At 43.6% G+C, this 24064-nt stretch overlaps 1 long non-coding RNA gene across 1 annotated transcript; it reads left to right on the top strand.

Annotated features, from left to right (window-relative positions):
• The first annotated feature begins 9127 nt into the window (after positions 1–9127).
• On the top strand, positions 9128–22526 carry LOC118889513. Its single transcript, XR_005018553.1, has 4 exons — positions 9128–9265; positions 13385–13516; positions 14230–14386; positions 21778–22526. It is a non-coding gene; the product is annotated as an uncharacterized LOC118889513 (long non-coding RNA).
• Positions 22527–24064: the final 1538 nt, after the last annotated feature.

The raw sequence follows: 24064 nt of genomic DNA on the forward strand, positions 1-24064 counted from the left end.
CTTCTTCTTTCTTCCTTCCTTCCTTCTTTCTCTCTTTCTCTCTCTCTTTCTTTCTTTCCTTCCTTCTTTCTCTCTCTCTTTCTCTCTTTTTCTTTCTCCCTTTCTTTCTTTCTTTCTTTCTTTTTTTTTTCTTTCTTTGCTTTCTTTCTTTCTTTCTCTCTCTCTCTTTCTCTCTTTCTTTTCTTTTCTTTTCTTTTCTTTCTTTTCTTCTTTCTTCTCCAGAGAACCAATTTGCCTACACACCCTAGGTGAAAACGTCTGAGAAGGCAGACATACAGCACTAAGCTTTCTTTGAGAAAGCTGGAAAAGAGATTTGGAAAGTAATTAAAACCTGGTTTGGCGGGGGCGGGGGGGGGGCGGATAAAGAGATCTTAAGACTTTTCTTCTTGATTTTTTATATGAGAACAGAAACGGGTAGTTTATGACTAATGTAGAACTCCTTCAAATGAAGACAGACATATTGAAGAGTAATGTGAAATTGTTCAACTGCTTTATGAGAAGAGAAAACAGAATAGTTGCAGAGTCTGTGTTGCATCACAAATGGCCAAAGAGACAGAGGAGTCAGGAAAAACAAGCAGAACCATTTTTAGAGGAACTTAAGCTAAATACAGTGGGGCCTACTTAACCATTGTTGAAATGGGCAAAGTAGAATTGGAAGAGCTAAAATTCAGAGACTACACGTATGACGATCTGAAGGCAATCAAATCACAGACTGAGAATGGTCATGGCATTTAGGGGAAATGACACAAAGTTGCTACAGTTTTCTACTTTAGAACTCACAAAATCCTTTGGACTAAAGCTACTAGAAATATTTGAATCATAGAATAACCCTACTCAAAACTTTCAATAGATGGTACTGACAAAATGTTGATAGCACTTGAGGCTTAATACACAGAGGATCCTCGTATATTTCTTCTCTTTTCTGTATGCTGGAAATTTTCCATACTTAAAAGTTAAAAAGAGAACCAAGCCCTTGTAAGTGATTATATTCCGTAGAGTGAATAAAATAAAGCATCAAGATCTGTCAGAAAAAGTAGGCCTGAGATGCAGTTTGCAGGGCTTTGCATGCCAATCTGAAGATCTGTGGGTAAGGGGAACCCATTGGAGGATTTTAAGAAGGTGGCATATATGTGCATGTGCAAAGTTCAAGTGTGTGCATATCTGCTCGTAAAGGAAGGGCACTGGAGAGAATAGCATGACTGCAGTTGGAAGGTAATACTTGAAATCTGAATATCGCCTCAGTCACTTGGGTGATGCTAGGGTGACCAACTGTTCTGGTTTGCCCAGATCCGAAGGTTTTTCTGAGATGTGGAAATTTCAGTTTTGAAATCTGGATGGTTGGTCACTTTAGCGGTGGCAGCAGATGAAGTGTACAAATTGTGAGTGACTTCTATGTTTGAAGGGTGTTGATGGATAAGGAAACAGGAGAAAAACCAGGCAGCTGAACAGATTCTGAAGCCAAGAGTAGAGCGTTTTAAAAGAGTCCCCTGCCATGGAGGACCAGAGAGGATAGAGACTCAGGCCATAGGGTTTGACTTTTTAGAATGACCTCTTCAGATCAGGACTTGCCAGACACATTCTTCAGTTACTTAGCCTTTGAAAACACAAAACAAAACAAAAATTTTTGCCATCAGGTACAGTGAATATAATCAGTGCCAAAAAATTAAACTGTATTAGTATTTTTAGATATTAGGTATGGGAATTACGGGAATTAATTAGTTAAATAACTCATGATAAGATAAACTGCAAAGGCAAAGGCATTTTAGTCAATAACAATTGATTAGTTCACGCAAAGGTTAAAGCCATATCTTGCAGTATTTGGAGATATTTAATTTTTGTACATTAAGATAAATCTCACATAATGTTGAGCACATCTTAGCCAAAAATAAACATAATAAATATAGAACATAAACACAGAGCTAACTTAAGACACTCCAGAGCAAATGATTTCAGCCTCCTTGCTCATCTTCCTCATTGTAATTAACCGATGGATGGAGTCTACTTGGACTTCGTTCCTCTGCATTGTGAAGGAGATCCTGGGCCGGGATTCCGGGGAAGAGAAAGATGAGTTAGTCTTCCAGTGTGATCGTGACTGGTTTACTTTTGTCAGAAGGCTGCCTCAGGCGGCTTGGAGGGCAGATCACAGGCTGTATATTGTCTCAGGTTTGCAGCTTGGACTTGGAGCTTCATCAACCAAGCTGTCTGGGCACCGATTGGCTGGAGCGTTGCTTAGTCTGCTCAGATGCACCTGAACCAGAGACCCACCAGGTCACTGTGGCCTTTCCTTTCTGGTACCTCAATCCCTCTGTGGCCAGAGCTTGCCCGTGACTTTATCTACTTTCTGTTGCTGTCTCCACACCCTCCGTGAGCACATAGAGAGAGCTTTGCCCAGTTCTGCTTCCTGATGCCACTGCCTGTTAGGACCTTCTCACATGGGATGGGGAGCCTGGGATAGGTCCCCAGCTAGGGCAGGGAATCGGGGGTGGCAGGTGGGAAGTGAGGGGGTGGGGGTAGGAGTTAAACCATGGTTCCTTCTTTCTCCAGCCTCAACAAAGGATACAGAACCCAGCTTTTCCCTCCCACGCCCCCATATGGATCTCCTGACAGATACTCCGTTGTTCTTTGGGGGAGCCAGGTCATGGCTAGGAGCAAATGCTGGAGGCTGGCAGGGCCCCATATAGACATGCCCCCCAAGTGGCTGGTCTGTGTTTTCCAAGGCATTTTTTCTGGACCTTTGTGTCCAAAGGTAAGCATTTTTCTCACTGTATTGATGAGGTTCAATACAGTGAATTGAGGTTCTATTCCACTGAGAAGTGAGATGAGATTAGAAACCAAACTGGGATCCTGTGAGGTCTCCTGTCTTTTCTGAGAGTTGAATTGCCACCCTCTCCCTGCTAAGCGTTTCTGTCGTTCATGGTCCCAGGTGCAATCAGGGCCACCAGCTGTGATATATTATCTAGCATCTGGTTTGAATAACTATGGATTTATTTGCCGGCTCTGAGGGCTCTGGGGAGGAGATGCGAACAGCAGCTTTCCCTAGGGAGGGCTGGATGTAATAGGACCCCTGTCTCTTTTGCATCCTTAGGCGCTGATGGGGATTTGTAAGGATGCTCAGGGAAACATTTCTTCTCTCAGCCCTGATCTTTCCTAACTGGCCAGTGAGTCTGAGAGATAAGGATTCTGACCTGAGTTCCTCTCTCTCCAACCCAGAAGGAGATAAAGCAAGAAGATCAGGACTTACAATAATTTGTAGAGAATGAGTTTTAATTGTGAACCTTGGAGGCTTGAGGCACAGCCCTGACCCCACAGTACGCAGACCTCCATGAAGTATTTCCCACACAGTAGTTTAATGAGTTGTTCCTTCCTAGCCTCTGAGCTTGGGGAAGGGAACGTTCTGTTGCCTCGACATTTGAGTTCTCAGCATCCAGTTCAGTGAGTAGCCCATACGCTCCATACACTTTAAAAAAAAAAAAAAATCAATTAATTAATTAATTAATTTTTTGGCTGTGTTGGGTCTTTGTTGCTGCGCGCGGGCTTTCTCTAGTTGCGGCAAGCGGGGGCTCCTCTTCGTTGCGGGCGCAGGCTTCTCATTGCGGTGGCTTCTCTTGTTGCAGAGCACGGGCTCTAGGCACACAGGCTTCAGTAGTTGTGGCACGCAGGCTCAGTAATTGTGGCTCGTGGGCTCTAGAGCACAGACTCAGTAGTTGTGGTGCACGGGCTTAGTTGCTCCATGGCATGTGGGATCTTCCCCGACCAGGGCTCGAACCCGTGTCCCCTGCATTGACGGGCGAATTCTTAACCACTGCGCCACCAGGGAAGTCCTCCATACACTTTTGTTGAATGAATAAATACCCTTACCTTTGTATGGAGGTTTATGGTTTATTATGCACGTAGGTATTATTTCCAGTGAACCTCAAAACAACCCCTTGAAGTGGATATTCTGATTATCTGTGTTTTTTAGACAGGGAAACTGAGGCTGAGAGAGGTTTAGTGACTGTCCAAAGATCACCCAAGTGAAGACTCAAATCTAGATCTTTGACACCAAAGATCTTCCAGGTCCTTCCCATGTGCCACACTGACTCTAGGCCTTTCCTGCCATCATATAATAAACCAGCCACTTACCCCCCATCTGAAAGAATGCAGAGATACAAACATTGCCCCACTGGATCAGTTCCACGAAGAGAATGGCAGCCTAATGTCCAGTCTGACAGCGGGAGTTGGCAGGGGCGTGATCATTTCAGAGCTGGAGGCATAGCCTTCAAAACATTCCCAGGGACCCTGTAGGGACTGGTTTGCCAGTCTTTAATCCTTGTTATCGATTGAATAGCTTCAGGGTGGTATCTCTCAAAGCTTTAGATAAAAACTCACTTGGAGACTCTGTGTGTGTCCTTAACAGCATCATGGTGGTGACAGAGAGGGGACCAGGGCATTAGATGTTTGTTTGTTTTTCACAAAGAATTAAAGGGTTCCCTGCACTGTTGGTGGGAATGTAAATTGATACAGCCAATATGGAGAGCAGTATGGAGGTTCCTTAAAAAACTAAAAACAGAACTACCATACAACACAGCAATCCCACTACTGGGCATATACCCTGAGAAAACCATAAATCAAAAAGAGTCATCTACCACAATGTTCATGGCAGCTCTATTTACAATAGCCAGGACATGGAAGCAACCTAAGTGTCCATCGACAGATGAATGGATAAAGAAGATGTGGCACATATATACAATGGAACATTATTCAGCCATAAAAAGAAATGAAATCGAGTTATTTGTAGTGAGGTGGATGGACCTAGAGTCTGTCATACAGAGTGAAGTAAGTCAGAAAGAGAAAAACAAATACTGTATGCTAACACACATATATGGAATCTAAAAAAAAAAAGGTACCGATGAACCTAGTGGCAGGGCAGGAATAAAGATGCAGACGTAGAGAATGGACTTGAGGACACGGGGGTGAGGGGGGAAGGGGAAGCTGGGACAAAGTGAGAGAGTGGCATGGACATATATACCCTACCAAATGTAAAATAGATAGCTAGTGGGAAGCAGCCGCATAGCACAGGGAGATCAGCTCGATGCTTTGTGACCACCTAGAGGGGTGGGATAGGGAGGGTGGGAGGGAGATGCAAGAGGGAGGGGATATGGGGATATACGTATACATATAGCTGATTCACTTTGTTGTACAGCAGAAACTAACAAAACATTGTAAAGCAATTATACTCCAGTAAAGATATTAAAAAAAAAAAGGGTTGTGCTTTAGGGATTGCAAAGATGTGGACAAAACCTGGAGAAATTAGAAGTGGCAAAAATATTCAAAAAGTTGCAATGTTCAAAGCATGGCAAAAATTGTCATGATAAGTGTCTTTGGTTTACAGTGAAGAAAAGTGGGGTTTGATGGTAGGTTTTGGTGCTCCCTTGGGTTGGAGAAAGTACCAAGTGCATGGTTGGTAAACTGTGGTTTTTGGGTCAAATCTGACCCACCGCCTGTTTTTGTAGAGCTTATGAGCTGAGCATGCTTTTTGCATGTTTAAATGGTTGAAAAAAGTCAAGAGAATATTTCATGACATGAAAATTATATGAAATTCACATTTCAGTTCCAGTAAATAAAATTTTGTTGAAGGACAGCCATATACCCATTCACTTACATGTTGCCTCTGGTGGCTTTTGTGCTACAATAGAAGAGTTGAGTACTTGTGACAGGGACTGCATGTGGCCCACAGAGCTTAAAATAGTTACTATGTGGCCCTCAACCGAAAGTTTGCTGACCCCTGACCTAGTGCCCTGCTTTGTTCAAAATAGGGACTTGAATAATTGCCAGGGGGCTATAAACCCTGGAGTCTTTCTGATGTTGTCAGGAGTGGGTGCAGGAGCTGAATACTTCAGGGTAACCCCTCTCCCTCCCTTCCTCCCCGCTGGAGTGATTGAACTGCTGCAGATTGAACTGTGTTTTGCCGGAGCCCCTGGTATGGGCCTAGCCCTTTGTGTGCATCCGGCCCAACCTGGGCTCTGGCTTTTCACATCTGGCCTGCTCTGAATGTCCTCATTCTAGACACCTACCTCTCAACCTCACATCCCTTACCTTTAGACTATAAATGGCAAATGTTTATTGAGAGCTTGCTCTGGACCAGACAGGTTTTATCTCACTCATTTCTTAGGGTGAGATAGATAATCCTAGGAGGTAGGTATTATTATTGTTATTCCCATTTTACAGATACAGAAACTGAGGTTGAGAGACATGCACTAACATGCCTGTGTAACACACCAGTAAGTAGCAGAGCCAGGACCCCAAGCTTAAGTCATCTGGACTCTGGGGACTGCGGAGTAGCAGGGAGAGGGGTGTGGGTGGGGAGTGGGGCGTAGCTGCCACTGACAGGAGATTTTTCCATTAATGTTCCACCTTGGAATTCTTTTCTCGGATCCCCTCTCACTGCTGCTGCCACACCTGAACCCAACCCAGCCCAGGGGATTATTGATTCTTTTTCTCTTTGAACTGTCTTCAAAACCACTTTTCTCTTATTTTCTCCTGATGCAACTGAGAGAGGGCAGAACATTCTCTAAACACTTTACTAAAAACAATAAGGAAAACCAAATGAGAGACAAATCAGAAACTTAAAAAAAAAAAAGGTCCATTTCCCCCTCAGTGAGGCTGGTTGACAGGCTAGCTTTGCAGACACAGAGCACCTCTGCCATACTGCACCCCAAACTGTGAAGGGTCCCACCCTGAAAGTTCCTCTGGAAAGCTCTGGGAAGATGTTTTGTTTGGTTGCTTGCTTGCAGGGATAATCCCCAGAGGCCCAGGTGGGAATTGTAAGTAGAGTGCTTCTCCCAACGAGACCAGCCAAGTTTGTCTTCTGTGCTCAGCACCTTCACACCTTCCCTTTCCCAGTACCTGCTGCTCTGTTCTCCACCCCTCACTGCTGTGCTGCTGTTTTCTGCCTGGGCCTGCCCTGCGTGGGCCACCTGAGCTGTGTCCCAGGCTCCAGAATGCTTCTGTCTTCCTTCCACTGATAGAAACGTCTAACTGCCTGTAACCTGTGACCTCCCCGTAGAGGACCCCAGAGATGGGCGTTTCCCCCCAAGTTTCACCTCTCCTGTAGAAGGCACTGCCTTCCGGTCTAGAGAAGGGGTCCAGAGAGCTCCCCCAGCCTTCACAGGTTGGGGACTGGCCCCCCAGCTTGTTTATCCCTTCCTCTTCCCGCAAACCCATGTTACTGAGTGTGGAAGAAATTTCCATTCCTCCACGTTCCTCTAAGGAGTCCGCTTCTCTCCAGACGGGTGAGGGGAACAGGAGCTGGGTGGAGGGCTCCCTCCCTCTCAGCGTCTCTTCCTTCCTTTCCTGCCCCGATGGCTTCAGATTTCTGCCCTTGGTGTCTGTCCCCCTCCCTCAGCTCAAGACTTGTTACTGGTTGATTGAACTTATGGTTTCTAGTCTCTTATTCGATAGATGCTTCTGGCTTAGGAGCCCAAAGTAAAGCATGCCTGAGAGAATAACAAAAGAGAATTCCAGCGGAATTCTCTCCCAGAAAAGCAGGAACCACAGTGGAATTTAGCAGACACTGAGGTACTAGAAGGGGAAGATGGTGCTGGATTGTGGGAAGATCTGGTGCCTCTCAAATCCCTGCCCTTGGCTTGACCCCAGCTGCTAGGCCAGTTCTCATTTGCAAGGACTCAGCCAGGTCTGAGACACCTGGCCCTGTACTGGGCCTTCCAGACTGGACTTCCACGGCAGCCAAAATCCCCTCAGCTGCTCCACGTGGTGGATGATGTCTGGGGTGATTTTGTGGGTAAAGAAATCCTTCACACTGTAACTTTCAGCATCTCTCAGGGGACAAGGGTGTTGTGTAGAGTTTGCAAAGTGGATCCCTTAGGAATTCTGTTTTCTGTCTAAAGCCAACCAATTCAAAGACAGGGTATTCTGGCCTATCTGGAAGTTTAGGTGTGTTTTACAGAAAGAAAGGAAAAAAAAAAAAAAGAAGGGAGGGAGGGAGGAAGGAGTGGAGAGAACTTAATCTGGTTAAAGTAGGGCAACATACAGTATTGATAAGGATGTTATCCTTAAAGCTCTTGTTAGCTCTCTGCTGCCTTTGGCTTTTGCAAACAATGAGATGATATTTCTTTATAATAAGCACGGAGAGAGATTATACAGTTTGTTTTCTTGGCAGGGTTCATGTTAATGACATGATGACTTTAAATCAATTTTCTGGTTTTCAGTGGGTATGCATGCATGCAGTATTTGGAAAAAATGTATATTTCTCTATTCTTTAGGAATTGAAATGAAACCTCAAAATCAAATTTGTTTTGCTATAACAGTTATGCCAACCTTAAACAGTCCTGGATAGATATCACTTAGGAAAGCTATCAAAAGAGTGTGTTTTCATAAACATTTTTCTTTACAGCTGAGTAAGTCCCAAACTGTCTGAACTATAAAGGGACGAATGTGAGAGAGTGCGCGCGCGTGTGTGTGTGTGTGTGTGTGTGTGATTTTTTTTGCCATTTAGGAGGTGAGGGACTCTCTGAAATACGTGCTTGAGGACCCAGGAACTCAGAATTTAGTCTTTGCTGGTGACCTTACATTTTCACTTGGGAGCCTCTTAAGCTTGATATGATCAGTAGCCTTCTTTTCAGTTACCTCAGTAATTCGGATTTTAAAAATACCAAATACAAGAAAACCCAATCTCCTAAGTTCTAGTTCCAAGATATCTGGGAGGTGGGGTGTCTCATTTTGTGACCAGCCTTTTGAGGCCCTGCTGATGTTCTCATTCTGGAGAGTGACAATGAACAGCAAGTAGTGTTTCCTTGTCAAGCAACCCCTCCCAGGTACCCTGCCCCACCCCCCTGGTTACCCAGAGGTGACCCAGAACTGGAAAAGCCAGAGGCACGGGTGTCACGTACATTGTCACAGACCCAGGAGTGAAGCAAAAGAGACTATTCGCTAGTCTGGTCTCCTTCTATCTATTTTCTGCTTCTTGCACATGTCACTCTTTTTACTTTGTTCTTCCTTTCCTTTCTTCTCACTTTGTCTCTTATCATTTGGAAACATAAAGCAAAATCTGGCCTGCAGTTGTGTTTTGTCTTGTACTGCCTAATGTTGGACAGCATTAGTCCACTAATGATCAATTTTTATCTTATAGGTCAACATCTAAATTTAGGAGATTGCATATATGTACACACAAAAATCTGTCTTCTCTTGAAAAATTAGAAGATTTGGCAATATTGGGTCTGCATGGTGAATTGTTTGAAGTAGAATAGTGGCTGCCCATTTAAAACAGGTATGTATGCACTTTTCAGTGTTATAGTATCTACCAATTCCTCTTGACCCTGAGGCTTTGGGCCAGTGTGCTTGCCCTATTATAATTGTTATAAATGGAAGGATAATAAAATGGATTTCCCTAATCCCAAATTAATTTTATTTCAAATAAAGTGAGAGATTTATTTTTATTATAAAATTGTATTATTAAATCATATTTGTTTAAAAATAGCACCAGACAAAGCAGTATACTGCAAAGTCAAGAAAGCATTGTTTAGAGAAATTAAAATTCATGCAAAATTCAACACAAAGACTGGTACAAGAATGACTTTATTTATAATAGACAGAGACAGAAAACAAGGTTCTTTGACAAGTTCTGCATCTTCAGTAAGAGAGTCACGTTACTTATGTTACTTCTACTAATAGAGGAGAGTAGTATTTGTCAGCAGCTTTCACGTAGTACAAAGCAGTGAATTCATCTTTTTTATTTTGTCCCAAGTTATACAAGTTTGTAATAAATAACATCTCCCCAAATTTCTTGCACATAATTATTGATTTACATTGATTTGTTCATCTTCTGTTGGTGTTCATGCACGTTTTTCTCTGATTTTAAGAGGTGAAAGCATAGGGGGCGTGTGGGCAGGCACCGTATTTATAGGGATGGGGGGCCAATTCATTTTCTATTTTTTGATCCTTTCTCATTTGGGGAGCTAGAATGGAGGCACCTGTATTTTGGGGAGACTCTCATGGTGGAACAAAACACCAAAGGTTTCAAATTCTTAGCTATTAAGTTCAAAAACTTTGGTCCAGGTGTAGGATAGAACAGATTTGGAAGAATATGTGATTGGGGAAACATTGTCCTTTCACTTCTATCTCAAGCACCACCGTGCAGACTAGAAAATGCTTTTCCAAGTTAGGGAGGAATGAGAGAGGTGGGAGGGAAGAGTTGGAGAGGGTAAGCATCTCTCTGAAAGGGGCCCTACGTCTTGGCCCGTCACTCATGGCTGCGGGGAGGCGTCAGTGGCAGAGGGGGCAGCTCAAGCTTGCTCCCGAGTCTCCCACAGCCCATCCACCCTTGGGAGAATCACTGTGTCTTCCTTGTGTTCACAAAACGGGTTTGGAAATTTGCTGAGGGAGTTAGTAGATTCCAAGGGGGTCTGGTGGTCGGTCATACCAAGGAGGCTTTGCAAGCTTGGGTTCTGATGAAGCCAGTGCAAGGACAGAGGAATATCCACCTCCTGCCCCCCCTCCAAGTCACTGTTTGATCCCCAAATGACATATACCTCACCTCAGGGAGGATAGGAAGGAGGACTCCTAAGAAAATCTTGTAATCCTAGGGTTCAAGCCTACAGTGACTGAGAAAACACTAAAGAATAATTGGCTTCGGGAGCAGTGTCAACTCAGTGAGGGGGATAAACATGAACAAGATTTCCCCTTCAATACAGTGCTCAACTCTGTGCTGTTGAATCTATTCCCATCCTGTTGTCGAACCCAAGTTTATGTGCCCGATGCACAGTGAGGCCAAACTGAAACAGAGTTTGGAGCAGAGAAAGGTTTATTTGTAGAGGAGGTGCCAACTCAGAAGATGGAGACCTAGACTCATCTCAAATCCAACTGGTTGGCTGGCTGGGGTGCGAGGTTTTTAAAGGCAAAAAAGGTAGAGGGGAGGGGATCTCTGTGATCTCACCTTCCTGATAAGACCTCCGTTGCAGACTTCCTGGCACTGTCTTGCGACTCGGGGTGTCCTTGGTGATTGTGATCGATCTATGCGTGCCTGCAAAGCAAACTAGTAAATCATGGTTTTGTGATCCCTTAACTTCTTTCCAGGAGAGAGCAAAAGCCATGGCTGAAGCATTTTATTATTTACTCAGAGCTTCTGTGATGGTTCAGAAGCTTCATTTCTTTCTTTCTTTTTTTTTTTTTTAGTTTTATTTTATTTATGGCTGTGTTGGGTCTTCATTTCTATGCAAGGGCTTTCTCTAATTGCGGCAAGTGGGGGCCACTCTTCATCGCGGTGCGCGGGCCTCTCACTATCGCGGCCTCTCTTGTTGCGGAGCACAGGCTCCAGACGCGCAGGCTCAGTAGTTGTGGCACACGGGCCTAGTTGCTCCGCAGCATGTGGGATCTTCCTGGACCAGGGCTCGAACCCATGTTCCCTGCATTGGCAGGCAGACTCTCAACCACTGCGCCACCAGGGAAGCCCAGCTTCATTTCTTAATTAGCCCTCCTGGTGTCATCAATTTTAAGTTCACTTGGGGCAGCTGGTTGAAGCCACAGGACATTATCTCCACAGTTTGGGGTCATAATCAAGGCATTAGTTTAAGCTAACCATCCTGGAAAAGATTTTGTTGGGCTTGCTTTTCCTTTGTTTCTGCACTCCCTCACTTCCCTAGTTGAAACTGTTTGAATCTGCGCTTTGAAACTCAAGGAAAGGTCTAGGAGTCTAAAACCTTTTTCTACAAACAAGAAACAGGAGACATGGAAACGTTTTTGTATCCAGTGGGACCCCACAGGGTCCTGGTCGGTTTCAATCCCATAGTGGTATCTTGGGCAGGTTGCATCTTTTCTAGGCTTTTTTGCTTATTACTACTCAATCCAATTTAGTGTCATATTTGGTTTAAACCTTACCTTCTCCCTTTGTCCCAAGCACAGTTTGAGCTGAGACCCATCTGCTTGGGTTGGATGGGAATGGGGTAGGCTCTGAGACACCGGTCTCTCCTTCCTCTTCCTCCAGGGTGCTGGTGTGGAGAGGAGGGCCGGAGGACGTCTCATTATTTTACTGGCTGCTGTGGTAAATGTACTGTCTTGTGGGTGCTGCTTCCCCTACACCATCTGGCCCTGGTGCCTCTGGGGGCCAGGCATCCCTGTACTGGCTGTCTCCGGAGGAGAACAAGTGAGTTGTTGAGAGGGCTTTGTGGCACTGTCCAGCATGCTGCCCATGACGCACGTCGCCCTCCTCTTCTCTCCCTCCCCTCGTCTTTTCTAAAGTATGACCGAGGTGGAGGGTTGCTGTTGGGATCCTGGCTGGTTACAGTAGGGCTGGCATTTCCCCATTTTGGTAAACTTTCAGGGTAAGTACGTAGCCTTAGTTCTTGGCTGCTTTCTTTAATCTGTCCTTCTTAACCCTGTCTACATACCAGAATTGCCTGAATTACCTGAAGGGCTTAAAAAAAAAAATCCACACCCAGGTCTCCCACCCTCAAAAATTCTGAGCCATCGTTCTGGAGAAAAGCTAAGCATTGGCATCTCCAAAGCTCCCCATTGCAAGTCTAATTTGGAGCAGGGGACGGTTAGAATGACTACAGGTAAAGGGTACTTTCCTGTGTGGTTTATAGTGTGGGCTCTAGGGTCAGTTCTGGGGCAACAGGAACCAAGCCATCCAACATCTTTGTGGAAGTGACTGACTGACTTCCTGGAGGAAACTAAGAGGACAATTCTCCCACCAGGTAGAGGGATACCATATCCAGAGGTTGAATTACAGAAAATTATAATATTTTTAAAAACTGAGATTTGAGCTTGTGAAAATCACTTCTACTACATAGTGTTAGGAAAGCAAAGATATTTCTCATATCACTATGAAAAGGAGGAAAAAGAAGATAAGCCTAGAGGGTCAAATGTTCTTTATAAACTGAAAACCATTCCTATGTGCTTATTTGGCAAAGGATATGTGGACAAAAAAATATTGCTTGCCATTTTAGTAAACAAAGAGTGTTGCCTGTCATTACAGTAAACAATGAATTATGCCCACCATCAAGCCATCAGTCACTGTAGCCACCCCACTGTGTGCCCTGAGAGGAAATTCAGGATGGAGAAAAAAACTGTCTGGCCCTAGATAGTTAAGATGCTTATCAAAGGAATAATTTCAATGGGCCCAGACTTTTACATCTTCCCATATGTAGAAAAGCACTAAAATCATTAACCTGACATGTCTGGTTTTTTGTGATTAGCAGTAATCTTTTGATGTTCAGCTACATGTTTGTTTTTTGTTTTTTCCCAACAAAAACTATATCCTGGCTCTTCCCTTACCTCTTTGGAACAGTTCCTCAGAGCTATGTGAGAGGCTGCCTCCCAGTCTATAGTCCTCAGTAATGTCCCTGAATAAAACATAACTCTTTAGGTTGTATCTTTTTTTTTTTCTTAGTCGACAAATATAATTAAAGAAAACAGCCTAGATGCCCTATGAAATAAACCACTGGAAGAACAAAGACCAGGGATGTGGAAGAGATGTGATCAAAACCTAATGTACTGCCAAGAGAACTGAAATGTCAACAAGGTTTGTTCTGGTTGTTCATAAAATAAGCAGTTATGTATTTAAGTGAAAAATCTGCCTGGGACATCAATGTCTTCACAGACCGCAAGTTGTAACAGAGTATCTTTTGAATGTAGTGGAAATTGTGTGTCCTGAAAAGATGGAAGCACGTGCAAATGTAAGCGTAACTGGAAAGGCTGTTGTTCAATGTCCTGGAAATATGGCTAGGAAACGAAAAGATAAATTGTGTGAAAGTTTTAAACACTGTGACATTTGCTATTACAGCTGATGAGGGTACATATTTAGTAGTACTTAGATGTAATAATTAGCTCTATTTATTCACTCTGGGTTTGAGATTTTTTTTTAAATTAATTAATTTAAAAACATTTTTATCTTTGGCTGCGTTGGGTCTTTGTTGCTGCGCGCGGACTTTCTCTAGTTGCAGTGTCCCCTGCATTAGCAGGCGGATTCTTAACCACTGCGCCACCAGGGAAGCCCCAAGGGTTTGAGAATTTTTATGATTGAAAATATTTTGGACAGCATGTCCATGACAGGCACAGTATGAGGAAGCGATTAAGAAATTCATTTTTGTAACAGAGGAAACTTTCAAACAATTTTATGTAGATGATGTTCCTGGGATAGGTGATGCTCATATTGGACTTGCCATTAAATGTAAGTTTCATGTCGTAAGTTACATAAGGACACAGCTTTGACATCTACTCATTTGCATTATTCAGCAGAAATTGCTTTCTGCTGGAAGTTAAAAGTGGAATACATCACAGACGCAGAGCTCACCACCTGTAAGCTGGATCTCCTCCTAGGGTTTGGACCACAGAGTGTTCCAGGTGCTGTTTGATGAATTGGACACATAACACGGCAGTCTCCTCACGGCAGGTAGGTTGAGAGGCTTAGTCATGGCTGAGGCTATGGAGTATTACTGAACTGTTGAAACAAACTCATTCACATCATCTGAGGAAAAACAAAAATCTTTGCTTATGTTAAGCAGCAAAGATTGTTGTCACATACTTGGCCCTTTGGGTTGACAGACACTTTGAATATTTCCTACAAAGCCATTCACAGTAGTTATAAAGCATTATGGAGACAGTTATCTGGCAGAGTGTTACCTGGTCCTCTTTTCTGTGCTAGAATTAGTTTCTCGAACTGTAATTGATGGCCTGAATTCCGTGATGGATACACTGACAACTGACTTTCCAAAGTGGTTTATTGATCTCAAACTCTGAAAATAACCTCCCACTGCTCTGTGCTCCTTTATCAGTTCTTACCTATAATGTGGAAGATGATCCGTGGTGTCATACAGGATGGAAAATTTAGTACGGTGACACTAGAAAGTCAAACTCCTGCAAATACCTTAGCAATTGTGCAGAGAGTTTTTGAAAATCTTTGAAAATGCCTACGTTTTTCAACAGCTCTTTTCCAATATCAAACATCACTTCTAGTCAAGACTACCTGTCAAGGCTGAATTCTGAGTTCATATCAAACTTAAAACAAGATTTAGCAATGAAATATTGCTGCCAAAGAAAAAGTTGCAGATTTCTGGTTCCAAAATAAAAGTCAACAAATTGTGAAAGAAAATATTAGAAGTAAAATATTCCAATTTTTATCTTGGTTTTTATTTATTTATTTATGGCTGTGTTGGGTCTTCGTTGCTGTGTGCAGGCTTTCTCTAGTGGCAAGCAGGGGCTACCCTTTGTTGAGGTGCGCAGGCTTCTTCATTGTGGTGGCTTCTCTTGTTGCAGAGCACGGGCTCTAAGCGCTTGGGCTTCAGTAGTTGTGGCACGTCGGATCAGTAGTTGTGGCTCGCGGGCTCAGTAGTTGTGGCGCACGGGCTTAGTTGCTCCGCGGCACGTGGGATCTTCCCCAGCCAGGGCTCGAACCCGTGTTCCCTGCCTTGGTGGGCAGATTCTTAACCACTGCGCCACCAGGGAAACCCTTTTATCTTGATTTTTTTTTCAACTTTGAATTTGAGATACAATTGTCAATATCACGCATGCACATATTATGTGATTTGGTTGCAGTCATAGTTCCGAAAAATACAGTTTGATTATTTTCCTGGTACTTGGTTTGTTTTTCTTACCCGGAAAATAGACCTTTATGTTCCTGGCTTCTGTAGTCCCTGGAGTTTTCAATGATCTCTTCAATTCACGTCTCGTGCAGGCAATGAATTATGTGGCTCTAAAGCTTAGCTAACAGTTTTCACCATAAGATGAAGTCTATGAATCCTTCTTGGAAAATCAAGCAATTACTTAATTCTTCCACTAGTGGGAGGGCACGCTCTTTCTTTCTAAATAGGAGCCTCAGGAAAGTCTTTGAGAACCTTTTCTATTTTAGGCGGCTGGCTAAGAGTTTTATCTACTCACTTTTAGGGAGAGCTCTGAATCTTTATACTCATGGTCAGAAATACTTCAGAAAGCTTTTATAAGAAAATTCATATTGTCTCTCCTCTTTTATTTAAATATGAGATTTTGTTGTTGTTGTGTTTTTTTTGTTTGTTTTGTTTTGGCTGCACCGTGCAGCATGTGGGATCTTAGTTCCCAGACCAGGGATCAAACCTGTGCCACCTGCAATGGAAGCATGGAGTCTTAACCACTGGACCGCCAGAAAAGTCCCTATATTGTCTCTTAATAGTGTATCTTTTAATTAACATGTTGGTTAATTTTTTTTTTTTTAAATTTTATTTATTTATTTATTTATGGCTGCGTTGGGTCTTCGCTGCTGCTCGTGGACTTTCACCAGTTGCATCGAGCGGGGGACTACTCTTCGTTGCGGTGCTGTGGCTTCTCTTATTGCGGAGCACAGGCTCTAGGCGTGCAGGCTTCAGTAGTTGTGGCACACGGGCTCAGTAGTTGTGGCACATGGGTTCTAGAGCGTAGGCTCAGTAGTCGTGGCACACGGGCTTAGTTGCTCTGCGGCATGTGGGATCTTCCCGGACTAGGGCTCGAACCCATGTCCCCTGCACTGGCAGGCGGATTCTTAACCACTGTGCCACCAGGGAAGCCCAATATTTATTTTTGAAAGACATATTGCAAATAAAAACTATATTCCTTAAATAGGCTAACTTTAGATGACTACAGAGCCTGTTTCTAAAGAATTCAAAACATCAGAATACTAGAATACCAGTAAACACTGTGCTTGACCTGAGAGCTGGTTTAGTACATCGAGCTCACCATTCAGAGGTGAGTAGACATCGTTAGGAGATGAGGACGTTGCTGAATATCAAGTACTGTATCTTGGATAGTCCCTTTACACTTGCCTTTGGATTTCTACTGAAGTTCTCTGCAGGCTCTCTCTTTATCAATGTGTAGTTACTTGCCTAATTACTTTCATCACACCCAGTCCAGGAAGTGGTAATGAAATCTCATTTAGGCCCATCACACAGCAATCTTTTTTGCCCTAAGTTAAATGATTTCTTGCACTCAGGAAGTATAGATACATACAGTGGCCATTTTTTTTTCTAAAAAAAAAGTGGAGTTTCCTTTATTCATTCATTCAACAAATATTTATTAATTGCTGACTATATCCCAGACATTGGATATAAACCGTAAGTGAGATAACTTTGTCTTCGTGAAACTTAGTTTAGTTTGTGTGTGTGTTGGGGGGGAGAAAATGTAGGGGGAGAGGAGTGAGGGAGTTTGAGAAGGGCAGATGATAATTTCAGATGGTGATAAGCACCATAAAGAAAATAACGTATTGATTTTCAACAAGGGTGCCAAAACTGCTTAATGGGGGGAGAATAGTCTTTTCAAAAATGATGGAACAACTGAATATCCTCATGCAAAAGAATGAAGTTAGATTTCTATCTCATACTATGTACAAAAATTAACTCAAAATGGGTCAAAGACTTAAATGTAAGAGTTAAAATTATTGAATTCTTACAGGAAAGTATAAGTGTAAATTTTTGTGATCTTGGATTACACAAAGGTTTCCTAGATATGACATGTAAAGTACAAGCAATGAAAGAAAATTTTCAAATATTGGACTGTCAAAATTTAAAGTTTCGTGCTTCAAAGGGCACCATCCAGAAAGTGAAAAGACAACCCACATAATGGGAGGAAATATTTGCAAATCATATATATGATGAGTCTAGTACCCAGAATATATAAAGAACTCTTACAGCCTCAACAATAAAAAGACAGCTCAATTAAAAAACAGGCAAAGGCAAACTGTTACATTTAGGATGGATAAACAACAAGGTCCTACTGTATAGCACAGGGAATTATATCCAGTCTCTTTACCATAATGGTGAAGAATATTAAAAATGAATGTGTAAAGCTGAGTCACTTTGTTGTGCAGCAGAGATTAGCACAATATTGTAAATCAACTGTACTTCAAAAAAAGGAAACAGGCAAAGGATTTGAAGATATTTTTTCCAAAGAAAATATACAAGTGGCCAATAAGTATGTGAAAAAAGCACTCAGCCCTATTAGTCATTAGGGAAATGCAAGTCAAAACCACAATGAGCTACCATTTCACATCCATTCGGAGCTACCATTTCACATCCATTCGGATGGCAAAAATAAAAGACAATTACAAGTGTTGGCAAGGATGTGGAGAAATTGGAACCCTCATACATTGCTGGTGTGAATGTAAAATGGTGCAACCACTTTGCAAAACAGTTCAACAGTCCTTCAAAAAGTTAAACATCGAGTTACCATATGATCCAGAAATTATACTCCTAGGTAGGACAAGACAATTGAAAACATATGTCCACACAAAAACTTGAATGTGAACGTACATAACAGCATTATTCATGATAGTGAAGAAGAGAAAACAACCCAAATGTCTGAGAAATTTTGAAAAAGGTGGTATATCCTTTCAAAGAAATATTATTCAGCCATGAAAAAGGAATGAAGTACAGATATATACTACAACAGGGATAAACCCTGAAAGCATTATGCTAAGTAAAAGAAGCCAGAAACAAAAGGCTGATTCCATTCATATGAAATGCCCAGCATAGGCCAATTCGTAGAGATAGAAAGTAGATTGGTGATTGACAGGAACTAGAGAGGGGAAATGGGGAATAACTGCTAAAGAAACAGGGTTTCTTATTGGGGTGATGAAAATGTTCCAGAATTAGATAGCAGTGATTGGTTGCACAAATCTTGTAAATATACTAAAACCCACTGAATTATACACTTAAAAGAGTGAATTTTATGGCATGCAGTTACATCTCAATTAAAAAAAGAAAGAAAAAGGGTGAGAGGATGGAAAGTGGGCATAGGGTGGTAAGTGGGTTATTTTAAACACTGGTCAGGGAGAGTTTTGATGGAAAGGTCATGTTTGAGTAGAATATTTGCTGAATTCATGAATGACTGGATGAAGCACACAGGCCCCGCCATGCTCCCTATACTCTTTTCCTTTGTTTGTGTATGTCCTTTCTCTGATACATACAATATTAGAGTGTGTCTACCCATTCCAATTCTACCAATTTGTGTGAAAGACACATTCAGGAAATGAAAATCATCGTCATTTCATGGAAATGTTTGCTTACAATGCTTCCCTGCAGAATTAGTTAACAGGAAAATCTCTAAACTCTAACAATGCCTTAATTGTCTTAAGGAAGGTGTGTAACAGGATGTTAAATGAGGCTCTTGAGTGTTTTCTAAACCATTCAAGTGGAATACAATTGGTGATAAGTGGCCACATAATCTGGAGAGAATTCTTAATTCATCTCTGTTGGAGGACAGAGGGAATTAAAAGTGCCCACCAACTGAGAAGTTATCTTTTTTTTTTTTAACATCTTTATTGGAGTATAATTGCTTTACAATAGTGTGTTAGTTTCTGCTTTATAACAAAGTGAATCAGCTATACATATACATATATCCGCATATCTCCTCCCTCTTGAGACTGAAAAACAAGGCAGGCAGCTCCATAAAATCAGTGGATCAGTTTCTTACAGGGTGACTTACTCACAGTGTGTGATCAGTAGACCACAATCCAGAAGCATTAGAAGCTGCACTCTACAACCCTGCGGGGCCACTGGGACAATTTTATAGTTAACCTATAAGAGGGTATGGGGGTACGTGCTTGGAAAGAAACAGGATGTGCATTCCTAAGTCAAGATTTATGAATGGGTAACTAGTCTTTGGGAGTTGGGAACACATCAGCGAAGTTCTTCATTGTTGGGGGACTAACAGAGCATAAAGGCCACTTGGTCTTAATGATGATTAAAAAATGTCTGTTAACTACAAAGCCCTTGATGACAGGGAAGTGATATGCCACACAGCCCTGGGTAGGGTCAGCGTAAGGGCTGGAGGAACTGTATGGAACCAAGATGGTGTCAGTTATGACAAGAGCCATACAATCTCCCACCTCTAACCTACAAAAGAGAGGATCCTTCAGTAGGGGCTGCATGAATTGGGGATGTTTGGTGAGCCAAGAAGGGTCATTACCCTCCCCTCAGGCACAGGTGGTAGAAGTGAATCAATCTCAAGTTATTTTGAAAGGACCCTCTTGGAGGGGGGCTGTCTGTTGGACAGGAGAGAGATTTCTAAGAAGCCAAAGAGTTCATTGCTTGCTTTAGATCAGGATTTTTCAGCCTTGACACTACTGACGTTTTGGACCTAATAATTGCTGTAGGAGTCTGTCCTGTGCATTGTTGGATGGTCAGCTGTATCTCTGGCCTCCACCCACTAGAAATCACTGCCCCCCTGCCCCTGCACCAGTTAATGTAATTTAAAATGTTTCCAGACTTTATCAAATACCCCCTGGGGGTATATTGCCCCTGGTTGAGAAGCAGTGCTTTCGAGAAAGGTACGTGTTGTGTTGTACCCTGAAGGCCTACAAGGCCTGTGCGGATGCCCAGCTTTAAGACCGAAGAAAGAGCCCGGAGTCAGCAACAGAGACATCAGTGGTTTAATGGATGGAGGATCTTACATGTTGGAGGCAAGGTCCTGGAGCCACACCCCACCGTGTGCGGTGGGCCGCAGGCAGGACAAGGTGGCGGTCGTCCCTCCGGGGTGGGGGTGGTAGAGGTAGGGGGGTGGCCATGGAGGGGGAGAGATTGCTAGTTAAGACGGAATTGATGTCAGGTAGGCTCATCGGTTACCAGGGAAACTAGCAGATGGGCAAGGTCAGTCCTGTGAGTAGGTGTAGGTGAAGCAGGCGCTGGTCGAGTAGGGGATGTACAGAGAACAGCAGAACAGCCCCCTTGAGCAGCCTGGCCATACAGTACATGCCAAGATTCCCACTGTGGGAGTCTGGAAAGTTCTCCATGAGTCAGCATATTAGTTTCTTATTGCCGCTCTGATAGATTACCAAAAACTTGTGGTTTAAAACAATGCACATTCATGATCTCATAGCTTTGGAGGTCAGAAGTCTAACATGGGTCTCAGGGGGCTAAGATCAGGGTGCTAGCAGGCTTGTGTTTCTTCTGGGAGCTCAAGTGGAGAATTTCTGTCCTTGAACTTTCCAACTCTTTGAGGCTGCCCTCCTTCCTCGGCTCCCAGCTCCCGGCCAGCAATGACATCACCTGACCTCTGCTTCCACCATCACACCTCCTTCTCGGACTCTGACCCTCCTGCCTCCCTGTTATAAAGACACTTGGGATTACATTGGGCCCACCTGGATAATCCAGGCCAATCCTTCCCATCTGAAGGTCCTAAACTTCATCACATCCACAAAGTCCCTTGTTCAATGGAAGGTAATGTACTCACAGGTTTCACAGATTAGAATGTGGACAGCTTTGGGGAAGGTATTTTCTGCCAACGACAGTCAGTATTTGGGCACGGAGTAGCCAGATTGCACCAGCACTAGTTAAGTAATATTCTCTGCTTTCTCCAGTCCGCCGTTGGTATCTGCAGGTGATTGCTTTCAGGATCCTCGTGCGCCGCCTGCCCCACGCCCCCAGGGTATCTGCAGATTCCCAAGTCCTTATACAAAATGGCAGAGTAATACAATGTAAATACTTTGTAAATAGTTCCTGGGTGCCCAGCAAATTCAAGTTTTAGATTTTGGAACTTTCTGGAAATTTTTTCCCCGAATATTTTCCATCTGTAGTTGCTTGAATCTGCGGATAAGGAACCTGGGGATACCGAGGGCGGAGTCAACTTCCTTCTTCCCTGGCTCCTCCCAGGAATGGGAGGTGGCTGAGCTAGCGGGAAACGAGGTTGATGAAGAGATCTCGCCCGGCTCTTCCCCCGTCCCGGGGGCGGAGCGGCTGTGTGGCTCAGGCCTAGCTGGAGGGAGGACGGACTTTAAATTAAGTGGAAGATAATGGTTTTGATTACAATAGAACTGAATTTTTCTTTTCTTTTTTTTAACTGAAGGTTATGCTGTTTTAATTCCTGACTTGTCTGGAAAGCCACGGGCTCTACCTGGAGGGTTGCTCGAGGCTGGAAAAAGACCTTTTAGGCTGTAAAACCAAAGGCAATGATGGGGTGCGAGAAAATCGCTTTTCAGGGTCCCTTGCCGAATCCGGCTCGTTGAATAAACCTGGTACAAGATGATTTTGGGGGAGAGGGGATTTCAAAATTCTACTGATTCACCCCATGAACTAAAAAGACCCTCTTCCTAGAAGGGGAGAGGCGGCTGAGTGCTGAGCCGTCTGCACCCGGAGGCCGAGCAGTGGGGAGGCCTCCGGAAGCCCGTGGTTTTCCCTATTTTCTCAGGAACACCGGATGATTTTTCTCTTACCTAGACATTTGTGGGAGGAGGTAGAGGAAGGGAAGAAGAGAAAAGAGTGGGAAAAGGCTGGAAGGACCCGGACTGAATTACTGGCACTCACATAGGGAAAAAGAAGTAGACGGTCTTTCCAGTCTGTGCTGGCAGGAAAAGCCAGGGCATATGGCTCCACAGGAAGGGGTGCAGCTCACACCTCTGCAGCTCCGAATCCAACCAACATGCTTCCCAACGTGTAAATGTATGGCTGCCCAAACCCAGAAACCATCGCCAGAAAACTTCCGTGGGCTTCTTGAGGACACCAGGGAGATAGCGAAACCCCAGTTTGTCCCCTTGTGGCTGGACAAGCCTGCTTCCTTCACTCCTGGGACCTGCAACACAGTGGACCAGGCCATAGACGAAGACTAAAAACTGTGAGTGACTATCATTATTAAAACCAAAGTTACCTATTGCTTTTTATTATATGGGATGTGTTTATATATAATTATAATGACTATTTGAAGCATTCAAAAATGACAAATATATTCTATTCACAGTTCTTTCTGAAAGAGAGAGGTAATGATTTGGGGTGAGATGGCTTTGTTTTTGTTGTTGTTTTGGAGATTATGGAGCACCAAAAATGGCTGCCGGTTTCATGCACGAAACGAGGTGCAGGTTTGTCTGTTTGAATGGAGTGGAATAGTCACGATAGAGTGCAGCAGGTAATGAGGATAACGCAATAAGATAAACAAATGTTGTGTGCCTTCCACATCAGTATAGGGCCTGGGGAAATGTGAAGCAGGAGAAGTGGGCCCAGACCTCGTCAGAGCTCCAGGTCCGGAGAGAAGAAACACGCTCAAAAGTGATGTGGGGAGAGGCAGGGAGCAGTTAAGCAGAATACACCTTTCTTTAGGTTCTAAATAGGAATGAACTTTTTTTTTTTTAAATCAGTGTTTTTTTTTTTTTTTTTTTAATTAATTAATTATTTATTTATTTATTTTTGGCTGTGTTGGGTCTTCGTTTCTGTGCGAGGGCTTTCTCTAGTTGCGGCAAGCGGGGGCCACTCTTCATCGCAGTGCGCGGGCATCTTATTATCGCGGCCTCTCTTGTTGCGGAGCACAGGCTCCAGACGCGCAGGCTCAGTAGTTGTGGCTCACGGGCCTAGTTGCTCCGCGGCATGTGGGATCTTCCCAGACCAGGGCTCGAACCCGTGTCCCTTGCATTGGCAGGCAGATTCTCAACCACTGCGCCACCAGGGAAGCCCTAGTGTTTGTTTTTTAATGTATTTATTTTTTATATTTGGTTGCGTTGGTTCTTCGTTGCTGTGTGCGGGCTTTCTCTAGTTGCAGCAAGCGGGGGCTACTCTTCGTTGCGGTGTCCGGGCTTCTCATTGTGGTGGCTTCTCTTGTTGAGGAGCACGGGCTCTAGGTGCGTGGGCCTTGGTAGCTGTGGCACGTGGGCTCAGTAGTTGTGGCTCACGGGCTTAGTTGCTCCGCGGCATGTGGGATCTTCCCGGACCAGGGCTCGAACCCGTGGTCCCTGCCTTGGCAGGCGGATTCTTAACCACTGTGCCGCCAGGGAAGCCCAGGAATGAACTGTTAAAGCTTTACTCCAGGTGCTTGGCAGATATTGGAAGTAGGACGTTTTTTATGTATCTACCCCTGTGAGCGCACGCTGCTTTCATGCCCACAATTCTACTCAGGATGGGCAATGAAAAAAACCTGGATTTTTTCTTTCTTCTCAGGTGGGTGGGCAGAAATATCCAGCCGGAGCTGGATTCTGTCTCTCTGCATGTATTTCTAGCTAGCTACCTGGGAACAGGTGCTTCTTACTTTTAAATTGCATGTTGGAAAGTCTTATTTTCTAAATTAAGGAGATTGTGCCTGGCCACACGTTAGGATCTTGGTAAGTAATTTGTTGAAGGAAGGAGAGTAGGGAGGAAAGAGGGAGGGAAGG

The sequence above is a fragment of the Balaenoptera musculus genome, unplaced genomic scaffold, assembly GCF_009873245.2.
Source record: "Balaenoptera musculus isolate JJ_BM4_2016_0621 unplaced genomic scaffold, mBalMus1.pri.v3 scaffold_73_arrow_ctg1, whole genome shotgun sequence".
In the NCBI taxonomy this organism is placed as follows: domain Eukaryota; kingdom Metazoa; phylum Chordata; class Mammalia; order Artiodactyla; family Balaenopteridae; genus Balaenoptera; species Balaenoptera musculus.